Source organism: Dromaius novaehollandiae, chromosome 1 (genome assembly GCF_036370855.1).
Source record: "Dromaius novaehollandiae isolate bDroNov1 chromosome 1, bDroNov1.hap1, whole genome shotgun sequence".
Taxonomy (NCBI): Eukaryota; Metazoa; Chordata; class Aves; order Casuariiformes; family Dromaiidae; genus Dromaius; species Dromaius novaehollandiae.
The window spans coordinates 98,012,709-98,031,501 of record NC_088098.1 but is presented as its reverse complement, the minus strand read 5'-3'; the positions used below and the strand labels follow the sequence as shown (position 1 = coordinate 98,031,501).

General features: G+C 41.4%; 1 protein-coding gene across 29 annotated transcripts in view; it reads right to left on the bottom strand.

Moving 5' to 3' along the window:
• The window catches only part of BBX (BBX high mobility group box domain containing), a 148,637-nt gene that overhangs the window by 68,969 nt on the left and 60,875 nt on the right, over window positions 1–18,793 (bottom strand). For 3 of the 29 annotated variants that reach the window (XM_064521826.1, XM_064521822.1, XM_064521802.1), the window contains one exon: window positions 6,975–7,051. The exons of 25 other annotated variants lie outside the window; for them this stretch is intronic. The gene's annotated coding sequence lies outside the window, so the exon portion shown is untranslated. The remainder of the gene's footprint in view (window positions 1–6,974; window positions 7,052–18,793) is intronic. One more of the 29 variants, XM_064521806.1, reaches the window with a different exon arrangement.

The window sequence follows — 18,793 nt, the reverse complement described above, 5'->3', positions numbered from 1 at the left end:
CACACTTCCATTTTCGTAATGGATTTTTAAACTATTCCTTATTCTCTTAAGCTCAGTTCTGAATTGCTTCCTTCCTTTGTTCTCTTAATACAGAAAAACAAAACTCATGACCACCACAAAAGCCAAGTGCACTTTCTGAATTTTCTTTAAGTGAATCTCTTTCACGTGTACCAAGGGGGAATAAAAGCAACATATGATCATAGTAAATGGATTTGAAACTTCAGTTTTATTCTTTCTCTGATCATTCACACATGCACAAAAAATAGGATGTTCTCTTGGTTTTCTTAAGCAAGGAAATCAACTGGGTTTTCCTAGTGTGAAAAGCACTCTACATTTATGTTGAACAACCGCACCGACGACCATTTCAATATCAAAATGATTCAATCTTAAAAAAAAGGGGGGGGGATAAATGCGTTATTATTACTTGCTTTTGCTATGCCTTAGTTTTGCTTTTGGTTAATACTGCCATAGTAATTCTTACGAGCTATCCGTCAGAATGGTTGTTAGTGCATTTGGATCTCTCCAAACCTGCTTTTCAAATGGACACTGCATGTTGACAGCAAATGCACAGGACAGAACAACAAAACCTCACCCTGCTTTTATTTAATGCATGGAAAAAGGTGCCTTTTCTGTGCAAGGAACAGTCTGCACGGATGTGCTTGTGTGTCACCACTTCAGGTAACTGTATTTTAAAGGCTACTGAAATAAATCTTTCTATGAGGTTTAAGCATAATGTAAGAAGAACACTTCCCACTTGTATAAGAGAATTTTCAAAGCTGACTAGAGATTTAAGAGACAAAACCAAGCATCAATCTTGACTATGGGCTTTTCTTACGCTTCAGCCAGAGAATAAATACAGCTGACTGGGTCTAAGCCAAGTGAGCATTTCGAGTAACATCCTACTGTAAATTTAGTATGTAAACCAAACTCAGGAGTATTGCATCAGCCATGGTATTGGAAAACAAAGATAAGCGTACCGTGGTTATAGTGCTAGCAAGTGCTTGCTGTCAGTAGGACTAACTGCTTGTTAAACTCTCATTGTAGCAAAACAGGTAGTTCTAGCCTAAAAAAAACACACTCTGGAAAAAAAAAAAAAGAGAAAATGACACCAAAAACAGGAAAAAAAAGAAAAAAAGCAAAAAAGAGAAAGCAAAGAGAAAGAAAAAAGGAAAACAAAAAAAGAAAAAAGTTCTGAACAAACTAGTATTATTTAGCCTGACAAAGGCAAAATAAGAGGCTTTAAACACATAAAAAGACGTTAGTAAATAATCTGCTTTCCACATCCATGATGCACACTACAAGTGGGTGGGCTCCACTCGCAGCAAGAAAAAAGGACGCTAAGCACTGGAAAAAGCTACCAGAAAAACAGTACAGGAACAGTAGAACAGACTGCCTGAGGAGCCTGTGACATTTCTATCGACAGAGGTCTTCAAGAATATGCTAGACAAGCATTTGTCAGGGATTACTCAGAGATCCCCGATTTTGCCCTAGACACATTGACTACTCAGGGTTTCTTCCGGACCCATGATTTTATGATATGGAAGGAAACTGAAGTGCTGAACAAATCGCCAATTTTTTTTTAAAAAAACAGTAAAAGTAAAAAAAAATAATCTAACCATGAAAAATAGCTGATTCACAATATTTCAAACACATAATTAAAATATGAAGTATTTTTAAAAGTATTCAACATTTTAAAAAGACAAGTAGGATGATCAGATGCAACTATTAGGGTGTTCTGAGAATCTTCATAAGAAGGACAACCCCACAAGTCTCCAGGGGCTTTGGTTTCCTTTTTTCCATTTGGATGTTCTTTGTCCAGTCTGAACGCCAGGTGACATCAACTTACTAGGTCAAACCAAATCAGTACAATTATCTTACTGCCTGCACTGGAAGGTAAAAACAACAAAGCTTGAGTGAATCGACTCCTGATTCTACAAGACCTTTAGGAAATGAGAAATTATTTAGGAAATGGTCCACCCTTTTATTTTCTAATATGTTTTGCCCTGAATATAACTGCTGAAAAAAGTCAGGAGTTCAGATCCTACTGCAAAGTAAACTTTTTTTTTTTTTTTTTTTTAATAATAAAATGATGCTGTAGACAAACATTTTCAAATAAACCTGCCATGGCTGGGCACAACAGGCTCTGTTGTATTTTGGATTAAGCTTTTAATGAGACTCATATGGATCAAACAGCAAGCCACCAGTCCAAAAGGGAACGTTTGCTCTGTTTGGGCCAAGCAGTCTGTGTTCGGCAGAAACAAAAAAGAAATTAAGAACCGCTCATAAAAACAATACACACATACAAACAAGCAAACAAACTAACTCAACATCTATTCAGTAGGTGGACTTCAAATCCCGAAACAAAAGGAAGGAGTACAGGGAATACATTTGCGTGATGGTCTAGCAGAACGGTACCATAACTCTGAAATAGAAGAAAGCCAGACAGAAGCACAAAGTAGCATGTTACGAACGCTGGGTCAAGGAAAACAAGCATGAGGCATCAGAAATGTTGCTATATAACATCAACAGTGGCTAGGTCGGCACATGAAACGGCTGCTGATTTTATCACAGCACCAGTACAAATACAGAAAAAAAGGGGAGGTACAAAGGACGGTCAAGGGTGTTAGCCCCCACAGCTTTTACGTGGCCACCAAAGCAGACCAGGCAACGTGGGCAAGCCCGCAGCTGGCAGGTGGGACGCGGTGGGGCAACATCCCTCCCTGCTCCCCAGCTGCAAGCGCACCGCCACCGCCACACGCCCTCAGGACCGCCTCCTCCAGCAGTAGGAGGAAAGCCCTGGCCATGGCCGCCTGCACCCAGCGGGTCCTGCCGGAGAGAATGAACGGATGGGAGCCTGCAGCCCCCACTGCTTCAGGGCTCTGCCCCTACAGGCTCCTCTCCCCAATTACGTCTAGCCACAGCCGGCTATTTCAGAAAGAGGGAAACTGCAATAAATACTTGCTGTGGGTAAGAGAAGAAGAGAAGTCAAACAGCCCTTATTAAAAGTATATAATTTAAGCAGTCTAACATAACTGACCATAACTATGTCCTTTTGTATTAACTTCTTTCAGATTGCGTTGCAGCTGACTGGACACTTAGGTCTTAACCAAAACAGGCTTTTTCTCCCCTTGAATTTAAGTTACTGCATGGCAATGATGACTGCAGTATTTACTTCAGCCTTCAACAGCTGCAGAGGCAGAAATAACAAACAAACAAGAAATTCAGCTAGGCACCAGCCACAGCTAAAGCTACTTCCCTGAAATTTTTAAAATTCCAATTTAATGGAGAATTTTAATGGAGAATTACATTACTCCAGCGACACACTCTAGTATTTAAAATTTCTGGCTCATAAACTGCAGGAGATAGAGTTTGTTATGGTAACGGCAGCCTTCCAGGCTAACAGGCGCTCCACGCTGCTTGACAACCAGCCTCTAGAGCAGGTCTGCCCACAGCCACACGCATCCTCCAGGATGATTAATCTGGCCTAGGAATAACGGCCGCCTTTACCAGGAACTCCTCAAGCACAGGCAGGGATTTCCCGAGGTGCACGCTCCACAAAGCACATACTCAAGCCAGCCAGATATTTGGGAGTAGCATCAGACCTCCTACACATGGAGACTAGGTCCATCAGCCGGGAGCCGTACTGGGACACCAGGGCTACCAAATATGGCCTGCTTTAAAATGAAAAAGTAGTGATCCACCCAGCCAGAAAGCTGTAGCATCCACTTGTTCCAAAGTAATATTTCTTGTCGTTCCCACGTTAGCTGCCACAACGGAGCGGAGAGCCAGTAAAGCCTGGCAGGTGAGCAGTACGCAGGCATGAAAGGGAAAACAAGCACGAGGCAGGGCTCAACCTACTTTGCAATACTTCCTCCCATGGAGAGGGGGATAACGTCAACCGGTGCGACAAAGGCTGACATCGGAGTGATCTATCAATAAGGCACTTTTCTTGCAGGGACACTGAGAGCCTGTGAAATGCAACCACCTCTCAGACGAGAGACAACAGTCTGTCTATAACGGCCCACAGCAACAGCACAGTCCCCCAAATACTGACTTTTATCAAACTGAAGCAGGAAGGAAAATTTGAGAGACAGAATAGTTGCCCAAAAGTAATGTAAACGAGCATGCAGAACTGAGACACCATTCACATCAAAAAATAAAAATAAAAAGCTTTGTGCTTCTGCATGACTGGAAGGTACCAGTGCCTCTCTGAAGAGCAGCTTCTCCAGAAAGACAGACATTCTTGCGCTTCACCATTCTTTTAATAACGTGCCAAAAAGAAAATCTCTGTGAAACATTAACTGACTTACCTGGGTTTTCCCCCTATTTTTTCCAAATCACTAAACAGTTAATCCCAACCTAAAGAGCTTTTGACCCAGTGAGATCACAGGTAGAATGGCTACAGGAAATGGCTTTCAATGCATATGTGCTCTCATCATCAAATTCCCATGAGGGCATCTGCAGTTCAGCAAAAGCTTCCTCACTGAAGGGTCTAGTTGGGTAAAAGCTCAAAATCAAATTGAAATTTTATGTTAAGAGGGACGTCTTAGAACTTTGGTTAGAGCCTTCGAAGAATGAGATCCTCTGAATGGCAAAAGGGAATACAAAAAGCCAATCTTCCTGACTAGTCAATCTCAAAGGTTTATTTTTATCTCTAATTAATGCGTATACAAATCGCTCCAGGGTCCAATCGTGACAATAACACAACCAAATTCTTTAGCTCAGTGCAAAGGAGCGCAAATGAGGAGATGTTACTGCCGCAGACATAGCAGGGGAAGAAGGGCTGAATGGGAAAATTGTTTGACTCTCCTTTTCACCTCTTGTTGCTTGTGTCCTAGTGTCTTCTGCAACAATGAGACAATGCGGCTGTGTCTGTCACTACCATACCCTGTTCTAAGGTTTAGCATGCTCGTGATGAAGCTTTCATAATAAAATTCAGTCATAATTACTACCAGTGTCAGGGGAACCATAATACCACTGTATGAGCAAATGAAAGAATTAGCCCCTTAATACATATTTAATAGGCCATAAAACATTCTTGCACAACTGAGTATTACACTTCATCCACTTTTGCTTTCTTCAATTCAAGCACAATAGATTAAGATGGCTGTTCAAACAACCCCTCAAAACAGCTACCACCCACTGCTTCTGTGGAAGAAGAATCAAGATAAATTCATGGCTACAGCCAGTGTTTAATCAGCTTTGCCCATCTTAAATATTAGCTCATAATTCATAGTAACACAGCTTTTATGCATCTTAGAAACAACAGGAACAAGGCTACATGGAATTTTCAAACAAGAGAGGCTTGTGTACTGATCACTGACAGAAATCCCACAAGACTGACTTGATAAATGAATTCCTAGCTACTATCCTACTTTCTGCAGAATCAAACTGTTACCACCTCCTTCCCTCCCCCTGTCCTCCCAAAAGACACTACAGGTAAAGTAAAAAATTCTGTACCCTTGAAGTTGGTTCCCTTCCCCATCCCTCCCCTACCAGACTTCTAGGTCAATCACCTAGCAGCGGACCTTAAAAATATTAAAAGAAATGCTAATGCAATTGTCAAAACGTATCTCAATTTAGGCATAATTCTGGAGGGTGAACAGAATATCAAGACTGAACAGAGCTTTGTTAAAAAGCTAGATGTGAATAAGAAGTGGAGAGCAAACAAATTCACACACATTTCTCAGCTCTACAGGTATTTCTCTTCTTTCTAAAGACAGCATTTTAAGTATCTGGAATGGACTTTTCAAGTAGACTGGATTCCATGGTGCAAATGTTTTTTTTAAACACAGAAGAAGGAGGTACATCTAAAAAAATTTCTGCTCTGTTTTCGGAACCACCACCATCTCTCAGACCTACAAAGACTCACACAAAATCCTTTTGGGTCTTTCAAAGTTTATGATGATTTTTAAAGCAGATATACTATCTCAATACACAATTCTAAAGTGCCACCTAGTGGTTCATTTTCATCTTTATTTCAATTTGATATTTAAAAATACCCACTTTTTAAATGAAAAACAAATTGTTTGTTATTTGTGTCACTTTTTTTAATTGTGTGACATTTGGTCATGCAATAGTAAGTAGATGCTTAAATTAAGCATAAATTTAAGCATTCTGACGGATTGAACTTGGGCAAGGGGACAGCTGTTTTCAGGACTAAGGAGTTAAGTGGAAAAAAAAATCTTATCTATAGAAACAAAATAAGTGGCAAATGCCAATTCATTATTTAGAGCTTTTTCAATACAACAATGACTACTTATCATGATACAGGAAATTCTGACAAGTTAAGGTCACTAAAGAATTAGGACCTTAACTAAGCATATCCTGGAATAATCCTGGAAAATAGAGCTACGACATGATCACATTCTAAGCATTCCTGACACCATATAAAGCCAAAAATACATGCTGACATGCCAAGAGATCACTGCTATAGGCTGAAACCAACCTGTGATCTCATATGGGCCCAAATTTTAATACTCATTTAAGTTTCGTGTCCAACTTAAAGAATATGTTAATCTTACAGTGGGGATAGTTACCACATATTTTCCCTCTCCCACCCCAAATTTCTCTTATTTTCTAGGTAGAAGGAATTGAGCTGGCTGGATAACCTGAAAAATGGCTAAATATGCACATGCAGTAAAGTGTGTCCAGAAGGCATCAAATCTGTGGTGCATGACATGCAGACAACCTGCGGGAAACATGCAGAGCACATCAAATCCTCAACTCCTGAACATGTATGCAAAGATATTTGCATGTATTTCTGTCTAGAGACCCTTGACATATACGTAAGTCAACGTTAGGTAACCAACCAACCAATGGAAAAATTTGGGCTTCTTTACAATTAGCTTCTGCGATCATAAAAGGAAGATGCTAATCTGCTTCTATATTATACTTTGATAAAGCTGCAGCATTGCACACAGACAAAGTATTGTCACACAGACTTTGAGACAGAGTCAAAATTAAAAACATACCGTTACCAAACATCATCTTCTATTATTTTTCTATTGAAAGACTTGTTAGCTACCTTGCTGTGGCAGAATCAAATTCACTGAAAAAAAATAAAAATAAAAATGCTTAGCTTTTATTCCATCTTGTATCCAGATTTCAAAGCAATTTAATATAAGGTCGGAACATTCACTTCTTCCTAACCTTACCAATTAAAAAACAGAGTCTCAGAGAGAAGAAATCATTTCAGAAAAGTCAGAAACAGATTCATGGTCAAACCAGGACAAGAGCTTGTATCTCTCCAATGCCCGTCCAAGGCCCTAGTCCTACTTCCCTGTCTTCTTTCCCTCCCAAAAGATGTAAGATGAAGAAATTGAAGAAAAAAACCTTCATATTCAGCACTCTTTTTGTTATATAGAAGATTATGAAGACATTAATCATCCCCAGAAAGGCACGCTGCATATCCCACCTCTGCACTTCCACAGACCCTGCTACTGCCTGCCTGTTTGCTAAATGGCCCGTGCTCAGCAAGCAAGGCATGACATCGCCTTAGGCTTGACATACTCACGACACTGACACCAAGCAGTTCACTGGCTTGGAGTCTGAGCAAGCTTAATTCCCTGTACCAGCTAAATACTACCTAGCCATACCTGCAGGCGTCTTACTTTATGAATTGGATACAGTGCTCAGGTATAATGAATACAAGCCCTTAAACATACAGTGGAACATGTCTATTTGATTTGGGGCTTATCCAACATTCTCAATAAAGTAAGCCATGCATAGGTTCTGGAACAACTACAGGACAGATTAACTACCTCTGGGCAATCAGAACTTAAAAAGCAAGACAAAGAAGATATGAAGACGCAGAAAACCAAAAGGCTGCCTCGGACCCCAAGAAAAGAATGTACACAATGCTATCAAGGTTAGTAAAATTTCATAATGTACAGATAAAAAAAAAGGAGTAAAAATGTTAATTAAAAAGAAAATCAGAAAGAAGAATATTTCTTATTGCAGGTCTAGCCCCCAAAAGGTGGCCACAGCTACTCAGCACATTAAACTCCCCCTTTAACACCTAAAACACAAAATAGAAATAATTTTAAGGCCCTTACTTCCGTATCTCAGTGTCTAAATTCTTACACGTTAGTCAGTTAAATAAAAATTTGCATTTAATTAGGAAGGCACAGAAGTTTTGGCCTACATGATTACCAATCCTTTTTAGCGTAGGAATATTTCATGTACATGCACACACATTCAGAGCCCATACGACAAGACGATCTGAGCCAAGTTAGCACAGAACTTCCCCCCAGAACATCATCCAACAGCAAGCCTAACTCTATTACTTTTTTGCAGGTGAGATGCAGATGCAAGTGAAAAATAAGATAAAATTCTGCATGCAGTCAAAGCATTTGACGGAAAAGATCTAAAATAGAACCCATACGGGTTAAACAAATGAAGAAAAAAATCCCATGACCCACAGTTTCTCTCTCTCTCTCTCAAATAAGCTCCAAACTAAACCATTAGAACCAAGCAGGGCTTTAAACAATACTTTCATTCTTAAGTCATATGAATGCTCAATAGTGTTACAAAAATGCATCACCACCTCAAGGTTTGCTGAACATATAAGTCTCATCTAAGAAGAAACAGACGTGGCTTATTTTTAATTCAGTCCATGGAAAGACAATCAAATGATTTAGCAAAGGCCAATTCAAAAGACCTAAGGCTATGCATTTGAAGGATTTAAAGCAAGTATTTTTGCATCTTTGCCATTAAAACTAGACAGTATAATTATTCATTTTCATGAACTAATAAACCATTATTTCAAGAAAAGGGAAAAATTAAGGATTAAATTAATACAATCATAGAACCACTTAGGTAGGAAGAAACCTCTGGAGGTCTCTAGTCCAATCTCCTGCTCGAGGCAGGACTAACTTCAAAGCTGGATCAGGATGCTCAGGACCTTGCCCAGGGACGGAGATTCCACAATCTCTTCAGGCACCTGCTCCACCACCCTCACAGTGACAGATATTTTTCCTTATGCCCAACTGGAATTTCCCCTACTACAACTTCTGACTGTTGCCTCTTTCCTGTCCTTTCCCTGTGCATCTCTGAGGACTGTCTAGCTCCATCTTCTTTGTAACTTCCTTTTAGATAGTTCAAGCAGTCACCTGGATCCTCCTTCAGCCTCCTCTTCTTGGGCCAAATACAATCACCTCTTGCAGCCTCTCACTGTATGCCACAGTCTCCAGCCCCTGCCAGCTGTGTGGTCCGTGGCTGTACTCACTCTAGATCATCAGTCTCTCTTGTACGGGGGTCCACAAACTCAGAAACGTGGAGTAAAGCAGGATAATCACTTCCCCCAACCTGCTGGCTAGGCTCTTGGTCATACATCCCTGCATGCGGTCTGCCTTCATCGCTACAAGGTCACACTGCTGCCTCATGCTTCCCTTACCGCCCATTAGGATTCCCTAGGTCTTCTCTGCAAAGCTGTTTTCTGCATTTTTTCTCTTTTTTTGTCAAACTTCATGGGGTTCTTGCTAATCTGCATCTCCAACTTTCTGAAGTCTCTCTGAATGGCAGCCCTGCCCTCCAGCATATCCACTGCTCCTGCCCATTTGGTGTCATCTGTGACTTGCTGAAGTGTGCTGCATCCCAGCATTTGCCTCATTAATGAATATTAAACAGCACTGGCACCAGTATCAACCCCTGAGGAATAACTGTCTGCCATTTCAATGCTGAACCACTGGTTCAGCCAGTTTTTCGCCCACCATGTAATCTATCCATCTAGTCTGTATCTCCCCAGTTTGGCTCCAGTGATGCAGTGGGAGGTGTCAAAAGGCCTGCTAATGTCAAAGTAAACAATGCCCCCTGCTTCCCCTTGTCCCCTGTCACTTCATCACAGAAGGCCATCAGGTCGGCCAGACACAATTCACCCATGGTAGATCCCTGCTGGTCTTTCCCAGTCACCTTCTTGTCCTTCATGTGCCTGGAAATGGCTTCCACAAGGACATGGGCCACTGTCTTCCCAGGGACTGAAGTGAGGCTGACCAGCCTGCGGTTTCCCAGATGTTCCTTTGTACCTCAGCGCACAATGAAATACCTAAGGGTTTGACCCCTACCTCAGGTGGGATCCATGAGAATGAGGACACTGTTTCATTTGACCTGTAATAACCTAAAAAGATTACAACTGTGTTACAACATTGGCCAATGATTCTAAATCCAGAAGAGCTGGAAATACCGGCAGCTGGAGAACAGGTAGCACAGCTTGCTTGGCTCAACCCTTTCTCTGTTTTTCTGAGCAAAGCTGTCCAGTACTACAAATAGAAGTTTGCAAAAACCTCTACCCTCCTCCCTACCAAGATTAATGATATTTAAAACATATGCCTTTTTTTTTTTTGTCTAAAACATATGAAATTTTCATTACTTTTGGAAATGTGAATCCAATACAGTTCAAGCTTTTCTTCATATTTTGATAATGAAAAGTTTATTTTTCAGTTGAGGGAGAGCATGAAGTTACCATGATTCTAAGGCAAGCCATAAATAACTCAGAGAGCAAGAGAGTAAGAGTGAGCAAGTGAGCTTCTTAGTCAAGGAATGTGAGTAATTCGAGAATAAGATGAGCGGCTGGTATATCATGAACAAATTCTTTCTGAAATCCTGGTGTTTAACAGTATCAGAGATCCACTGTATTCAGGGCAATTTTGAAGTCTGTTGCCCTACACATAAGTGCCTAAACATGAACGAGTCTTGCCTGAAAATCTAGGTCCCTAATGAGGTGGTAAGCAATTGGAGAGATGACGCAGCATGATTTGCTGATCAAAGGCTTACTAGAGGCAGTGAAGATGCTAGCGAACTTTAACAACTTTGGATGGGACTTTGCAATTCAAGTTTCAAAAAACCTGTTAGTTTAACTTGCCCTATTTGTCACTATTGGGAATTTGAGAGAAAACAGGTGGAAGGTTTCTTAAATATTTTAGAATTGTTATTAGATGGATTAATTTGGCACACCTTATGTGGAGACACAAAGAATCTCACTGCAATAGACTAAAGCCAGTCCACTTAAGAAAAAAGTACTAAAAATCAACTGGGACAGTTCTTTCTGCAAGTAGTCCAGGTAGGCATTTACATTTTCTTTCCTTTTCCTTTCCCTTCCCTTTTTCTTTTCTAAACCTTTTCAGTGGAGTGGCACTCTGGAATACAAAAAACACCTCTCCAACCTGGCTGTGGATCCTTGCATAATCAACTCTTAGTGAAATCCTCTCAGAATGGGTGAATTTCATACATACGTGAACGCCAAACACATTTCATCCATTAAACAGTAACTCAGAAACCTCAGTCTTTGAACCTGAGTGGTCCCTTTATTTTTTGATGGCGTTATATATGCCTGCTCATGATGCAACACAACTCTCAAAGCTGGACACTTTTTAACATTCCATAAAATATGATTTTAAAAAATCTCAACAAATACAAAAGCTCCAAAAAAGCCAGCCAACAAGTCACAACTCATAAAGGCTCCCACCACTCTCTCAAAATTATTTCCATGTGTATCCAACATTTTCAAAAGCCTGGGGCAACAGATAGCTTTCTCCCGAATGCTCTGAAGATCAATAATGCCAGGCTACAGTGGACAAGGAAAGACTTGTTCCATAGCTCAAGGCACCTTGTATTCCTGTACAGAGTACATCCTACCACCTACGCAACGTTCATCATCTACAGCCTGAGTTCTTCTGCTAACATAGAGTCCTGATTTCCTGCTCTTGAGCCAACCCCACAGCATTCTCATTAAGTTACACTGCAGACAGCTTCACAATTTGGTCCTGATGAGAAAAGTTTTCCATGGAATGCGGTAAGTGGAAGTAGAAGAAGAAATACCAGATGCCTCTATGCCTCAGCATCTTCTGCGCTTTTCTCTTTTCACTGATTCAGATTAAATGACTCATCCCAGTCTTAAAGACTAAAACTGGGATTTGCAAAACTTGGCTGTTGGTGTAACTCATTCTGATGTCAGCATTAAATACTTCAGTTTACCTAATACCACAGTTAAATCATGACAAGCCAAACATTTGGCTAATGCTTAAGAACAGCAAAAGAGTTCTCATCTTTGTAAATATTCTCAACATAGGGGCAAAGAAGCCCAGTAAGATTTTTCTTGAAAAAGTTGAATCAAGATGACTCAGAGTAGCAACGGAGAACTTCCAGTAACAATAAAACTAGCTAGAAAACTGATTTAAAGAAAAAAAAAATCAAGAGAAAAAAATTAAGGAAACAACACAGGCCCTTCAAACTAACATTAGAAGTCAGGAAAGGGAAAGCTAACACAGAAAATATACAGATTCGCCCTGCAGCCAAGTGCCTTGACGTTCTCTCCCAAGGCTTGGGATTCTGCTCTTTTTGATCGTTATGAATACAAAGAGTCTGGGAAAATAGAGTTCTTTTGATTTGGGTTTTTGTTGTTATCAGCCATCCTGTTTTAATAAAACCATGTACACCTTGAGAATACAGAATGAAATTCCAAACTGGAACAGTTTCATTTAAAAACTACACTGTCTAAAGCGGACGATCTCAGCCTGTATCGCTTTATTTTATCTCCTTTTGACAAGGATTTCTGAAGAAACAACACAAAAACACTAGCAGCCAATAAAAGTGAAAGGAGAAGTCATCTTTAGTAAGACTATTTATACTTTGGGTTCTCATTTTGTTTACGTTGTCACCTATTTAAAACTTGTATTTCTTAACCAATAGTCAAAGAAGAAGTGGCTTCATGAAAAAATGTAATACTCTAGCTCCAGCTGGGTGGAGAAAACTGCTTTTACAGTTCTCCAGTGAAAAAAACAAAACAAAACAAAAAAACCCAACCAACACAAAAAGCCACTTTACAAGCAAGCCACACCTCAAACAAGATTTGATAGTTAAGATTACAGGTAGGTATTACGTCTTTTATCTTCATATCTTTATGACACAGAGAACCAGAGACAGGAATATTATTTTTCCTAGTTCTTATGATCGCTACTGGGGATCTCTGCTGATTGTTTAACACATTTAAAATTGAGTTTTTGTAAATGCTTTCAAAGTTTTTATGAGCTTTATACAATATATTCTTATATCTATGAACTGATTCCTAGATGGAAATACAGGTTTGTATTTAGATGTGATATGCCTACATTTGACTTACGTATACATACAAGGTCATAAAATCAAGGTTTACGGAGAGCTGCTTTGCTACCAGCCAAACAGAAATTGCTGCTGTGCCCACAGATGTATCAAAATATAGTTTACTGAAATGAAACTATCCATCCAAAGCCATTTCTGTAAGGAGACGAACTACTGATGAAGCTCCTTCTTCTATGGGTAAGGACTGGATCTCTCCAAGTAGGGGACAATTTCCTATCTTCTCCATTAAAAGAAATTCTGTTTATGTCCTCCGCTAAGGGATTTAACAATGACCTCAAGATTTTCCTTTTTAATAACTATTTGCTGACAGTCAGTTATCAATTAAAGAATTGAACATGTCAAAGTAATCTTAAAAAAAAGTCATGTCATTTATGGTGGAATATTTCACTGCTTGCTGTAATTTTGTTTTCCTCAAGTGTGGGAAATGTGCCTTTAATTTTCCCCCAGAGCCACTCAAACTCACCTTTTTGTTTGCATCGGGAACTGAAGCAAGGAAGTTTTAAACTACAGACCAGAACAGCAACAGCCACCCTCCAACTTTACCTTCCTGCAGTGAACTCACCTGTTGCAACAGGAAGACTATTTCCCCATTAACCCCCCATCCCCCCAAAATGATGTTTTGCCCAGAGCATTCACCATCATCCCCTGGAACCGAAGCGTGCAGGAGCTAGAAAGAAAAATAACCGCTCCATATTGCACCCAAACAATAACTGCCACATCTTAAAACTCCTGTTGTGTCCTTTAGAGTAAAGCTTTCTTTTAAACCCTCAGGACAGCGTAATAGTCAGCATCTCACCACATCCCCACACTCATGCTATTTCAGTGCATACGAGCAGCTCTGGCTGTTCACACTGCTGCCTGCAACTGCCGCAGGCAACAGGCTGTGCTAGAAGGAGCGGGGCAGCCGAACTGCCCCCGGGGCCAGCTGGGCAGCAGGCTGGGGCTGCAGGCAGGAGCACCTGGGCAGCCCTCCGACACCCAGGCAGGGCAACCAGTGTGGCAGGGCAGACCTGCACTTGGAGCTGCAGGATTAACCTCTTGGTCCTGCAATAGTTATGGTGCAGGTTCCCTTTTTAGCTACATACATCATTCCCTTTCTTACCGTTATCACCCCGCAAGGCAGCGGTGAATTCGCTCGAGCTCGCTGTAGCTACCTCAAAGCGGGGCGGAGGCAGGCGGGTGCGCAGCGGCCCGGCCGCGCCACGCGGCGAGCTGCGCTTCCACAGCCGGCTTCCTCTTCGCCCCTTTACAGCTAGGACTTTGGCACACTTTCCTGCCTGGAAGACTCACGCCGGCAACAGAGGCAAGCTGACTACAAAATAAACAGCCTAAATCATTAGAGAGAAGGGGCTGTAAAACAAATAAGGAAATAATCAGGTCCTAAAAACTAGTATCTTTCCGCTGTTATTATTTCGGTGTTTTCTGTAATATTGATCGGGGGGGGGGGACACAAAAAACATCAGAGCACACCTTGGAGATAATCTTTTTGTAATACACACTGCCATCATTTATTGTTATGCAAGTACCAGCACACCGAGTATATCAAACATTTGCTAGTACTCAGGTAGATTGTAGCAGAAAGAGATGGTCCTGAAATTCTCCTTTATTTATGGTTTTAAGATGATGTATAATGCTGTCAGGTCCTCCTCTTAAACTGTAGACAGAAACATCTTTAGTAAGTAGTATCCTGTCTGAGAAAACATCCCTTGTTTATTAGAAAGACTGCACATTGAAGTAATTAATTTTTCCCTTGCCATTTATAAAAAGAGAACAGAATTTTTGCATACAAATTATAGACTAACTGCATTTGCAATAACTATCATACCAAAAAACCCATCTCTCTGGGGAGGAGATAAGGGATCAAATCATATGAAAACCCAGGGTTCATCGTTTTTTCTGCTTTATTTTGCTAAGGAAATCCTATAATCTCTGTTATTAGGGAAACCCCATAAAATATGTAAGGTTAAACCAACCTTGGACTCAAAAGTAATTGTGACCAGCATGTATGAGAGATGGGAATATATAGGTGGACCATTACTGATTGATTTCTTGAGTGACCATAGGGCACCCATGTATTTAAAAGGTTTCCCTAACCATGTTTGGACAATTTGAGCCTGTGCCTTCCCTGTTGCACAGAAAAGCTTGTTTCATAATTCAGATAAAGGCTTCCTACCTAGACTATGGAAATCAAATCTTCTTGAAGGAGGAAAAGGATCCAGAAAGAATGAAAAACAAACTGGCAGCTTTTAAGATGCTTGGGGACCTCTCCTGAATTGCTCTACGACCTAGCTTAGGAACATCTCTCCACCATGTACACTCCACAGCAAAGCTGAAAGATGTCCTAATGGGAGAGCATAGGATAAACACATTCAGGTTTTCAATATCGTATTTTGTTCTATCCACAATATGACCGAGCATCCTGCATATATTAGCTGCCGGGATGGGTATTTAGTGAAGAAAAACTGACTTCTGCTATTTTTTCAAACTCCTCCCTGATAAAATTCTAATGTAGCATTTATTGTTTTGCACAATAAAAGCATAACTGAATACAGAGATTGTTTTTAAATGGTCTCATTGGAAAGAGTAAACAGTAAGTAATTTGCAAGAAATTAGAATTCTATTTTGCTGTATTATACACACAGTGAAATAATGCTGAAATTGAAACAGTTGACATATAGTTTGGCATCGACAACTTTTTGATTTGGGTCTGTGAAGCTGCTTTACTTTAGTGTACATATATATTTACAAGAACCTGGGAAGAGAATTTTTACCAGGGAGAGGGGGCAAGAGAGAGAGAAAGAGAGAAACAGAGAGAGAGAGAAACAGAAAAAGAGAGAAACTTCTGAATTATGAATCACTCTGGATACTTCGTAACACTAATATCTGGCAAGGTATCATCTCAGAAGACCATTTATGCTGCAGTCTACTAAAGCTCAGCGGCAGCACCACGTCCAAGCAAAAGCCAATTACATCACTCGGCGAGTGTTTAGTTTTCAACATTCTCTTTTCTCAATATTCTGTTTTCTCAACAGCACCTAACTCTCATAAAATTCAAATCAGCAAACAGACTTGGAAAAGTTCCTTCTTGTTTAGACCAAGGCAGTTACATCACGTGTACAAGAACTAGCCCTTATCTAGAGATAAACTCTCATTAGTAACTTAAAACCAACTCAAACGCTTCCAGTTCTTACTTCGACGCAAGGGTTGTTTATTTTCGGTTAGCTTAGGCCAGTTCCTCGACACTGCAAAGCTCAAAGGCTGTCAGGGGAATAAAGCTGTATTGAATTTAGGAATTCACATCCAAAACATATGTGACTGTCAGTGTCACAAAAATTGGACTAATTTCTGATGAAAAGCCACAAAGCTGAATCCTCCCAAGATAAATCATTTAGAGAGTTCATTACTTTGATTTACGTTAAATGGATTTAAGGTCTTAGAAACAGGGCTAAGTTACTGCAATTTGGACAGCTGAGCTGTGTAGCTGACCACCGCTGTGCACTTTAGCCTATAGCAAATGCCAGGTCAAGCACATTTTTGGCTTATGCTTCAATGAAAGCAGATTTGAGCAGTCTATCTCCTTTACCTCCCAGCTCGGACAACAGTCCTCCTAGCAGAAGCTGCAGAGAGCGGATCTGCCTTTTAAGCGGCCAACTACCAAGACCCGCTGCTGAAGCAGAGCCCTGGCTGAGCCCCCCAGAGCGTCAGAACAAGCGCCTGCCTGGCGCCCGTATCCCAGAGACCGCTGTGATCGCACGCCAGTCTCTCTGCCTGCAAAACCCCTGTGCATAGGGTCACCTGAGCTGCGCATGCCCCACCACGCAGCCGGCCAAGCCCCAACATGTAACGGCGAGCTCTCAGCACACATCCAAAGACACACGGGGCAGCGGCAGCTGCCAAGTGACTGCAAGAGATTGGCCACAACAGTAACCTAAACCTATCCTATCCCAGCTGAAGTCTGAGACACACTTTTGCAGCTCGGGGACATGACTGAACATATTAGTTCAGGGTGTTAAAAACTCAGATACACTGAATCAGATGCTGGCCAAGTACCCCTCACCCAATTCATCCTAAGGCAGCGAAGCTGCTGCAGAGAGTCGAAAGCAGACAGGGACTGTCCGGGGTGAGATGAGTGCCCCTCACGCCTCAACTCCCACTGAAGAAAGCAGCACAGCTCTGGATTCACTACAGCTTAGTCTAAACCTGTACTTAAGATACAATCACTGTCTCAGGATAGAGGAAAATGGGGAAGCAGGCATCTTCCCAAAGACTGAGACAGTATCAGATGCTGCACCTTTATCACTACCTACTTATTACCATCAACCACATTCTCAGCTCCTGTTACCTGCTTTTAAGCCACAGGATAAAACCTCAGCAAGGCCCCTTCTCCAGCTGAACTACCTTGATTCACTGCCCAGTACTATTAATGAGCTCCTTGCCACCAAAACTTCACCAGCAACCACTCCCGCTTCGACAGGAGGAAAGTTGACCCACCTTCCTCCCGCAAGGACTCCCGGACGAAAGGCGACCGCCGCCGAAAACCAGCGTCAGCTAGGCAGAAGAAATCTTCGAAGATTTTGAAACCTAATCTGCTCAAGAAAGAGGCAAGGGCTAGCGAAGGGGGTCCCAGCGGAGGGGCTGGGAGGCCCTGCAGCCCGGACGAGGCGCCCGAGCCAACAGCCAAGAACCCTGGGAAGCCCCCGGGCTCCAGAACCCCCCACAAAAAGCGCCCCGGAGACACGAATGATGCTGGAAACTGACAACAGCCGCCGCCGCCGCCACGCCGCTCGCCCCTTCCATTAGCACCCAACCGATCGACAACCCCCTTCGGCAACCGCCCCACAGCACAAGGGCGGTTTGAGAAGCAACAACAAGCAAGCGGGAACTTGAAGCAAACCTGCAAGGGTATCGCTACAACTTAAAATGCCTAGTTTCACAGCAGTGGCCCCACTTACTAGCTCAGCGAGACCCACTGCCGTAACAGACATTGTGCCCTACCATAAAGGTGTTTCCAGAGTTGACATCAAAATTTCCTATTTATCACCATTTTGCTCTGTGTATGGTCTTTCCCAAGCACTCCAGCAATATACTCCTTGCTCTAAGGCCCTCATGTAAAAAATGCTTGACAGCTGTATTGTCTTTGATACCGAAAGCGACACAAAACAGTAACCAACTTTTAAAGTAGAAAAGAAGAAAAGAAAAGAAAAAAAGAAAAGCTAGAGATCTGAAAAATATCCTGGCTAACCAAGATACTAGCATATCATATCATCAATGTTCATACCACAGCTCAGAATTATAAAGTTATAGATTTATTATAAATATTATTTATAAAATTACAAAAAGGCAAGGAAAACCCACCCTCTCCCACCCCAACCCTTCAGGGACTTATCCACAATAGCCTTTAGCGGAAAATAGAGCGAAACAACCCAGAAGTCAACACTATGCAAAGTGCTCCTCTCCATCACCTTCCAGTAGATCCCAAGTCGTGTCTGATAACTCTTAAGAGAATTTAATTCTAAGAGGCTGAAAAAACAAAATAACACACAGGCATCTCATCTGACTTACTGACATGCCCTACCGATATCCCCATGCCCCCAACAGAATTACAACAGGTTGTTGCTACTTATTCCACCCTAGATGAAAAGAGGAGGAGATAACACCCAGAAGAGAATGGGTTTAC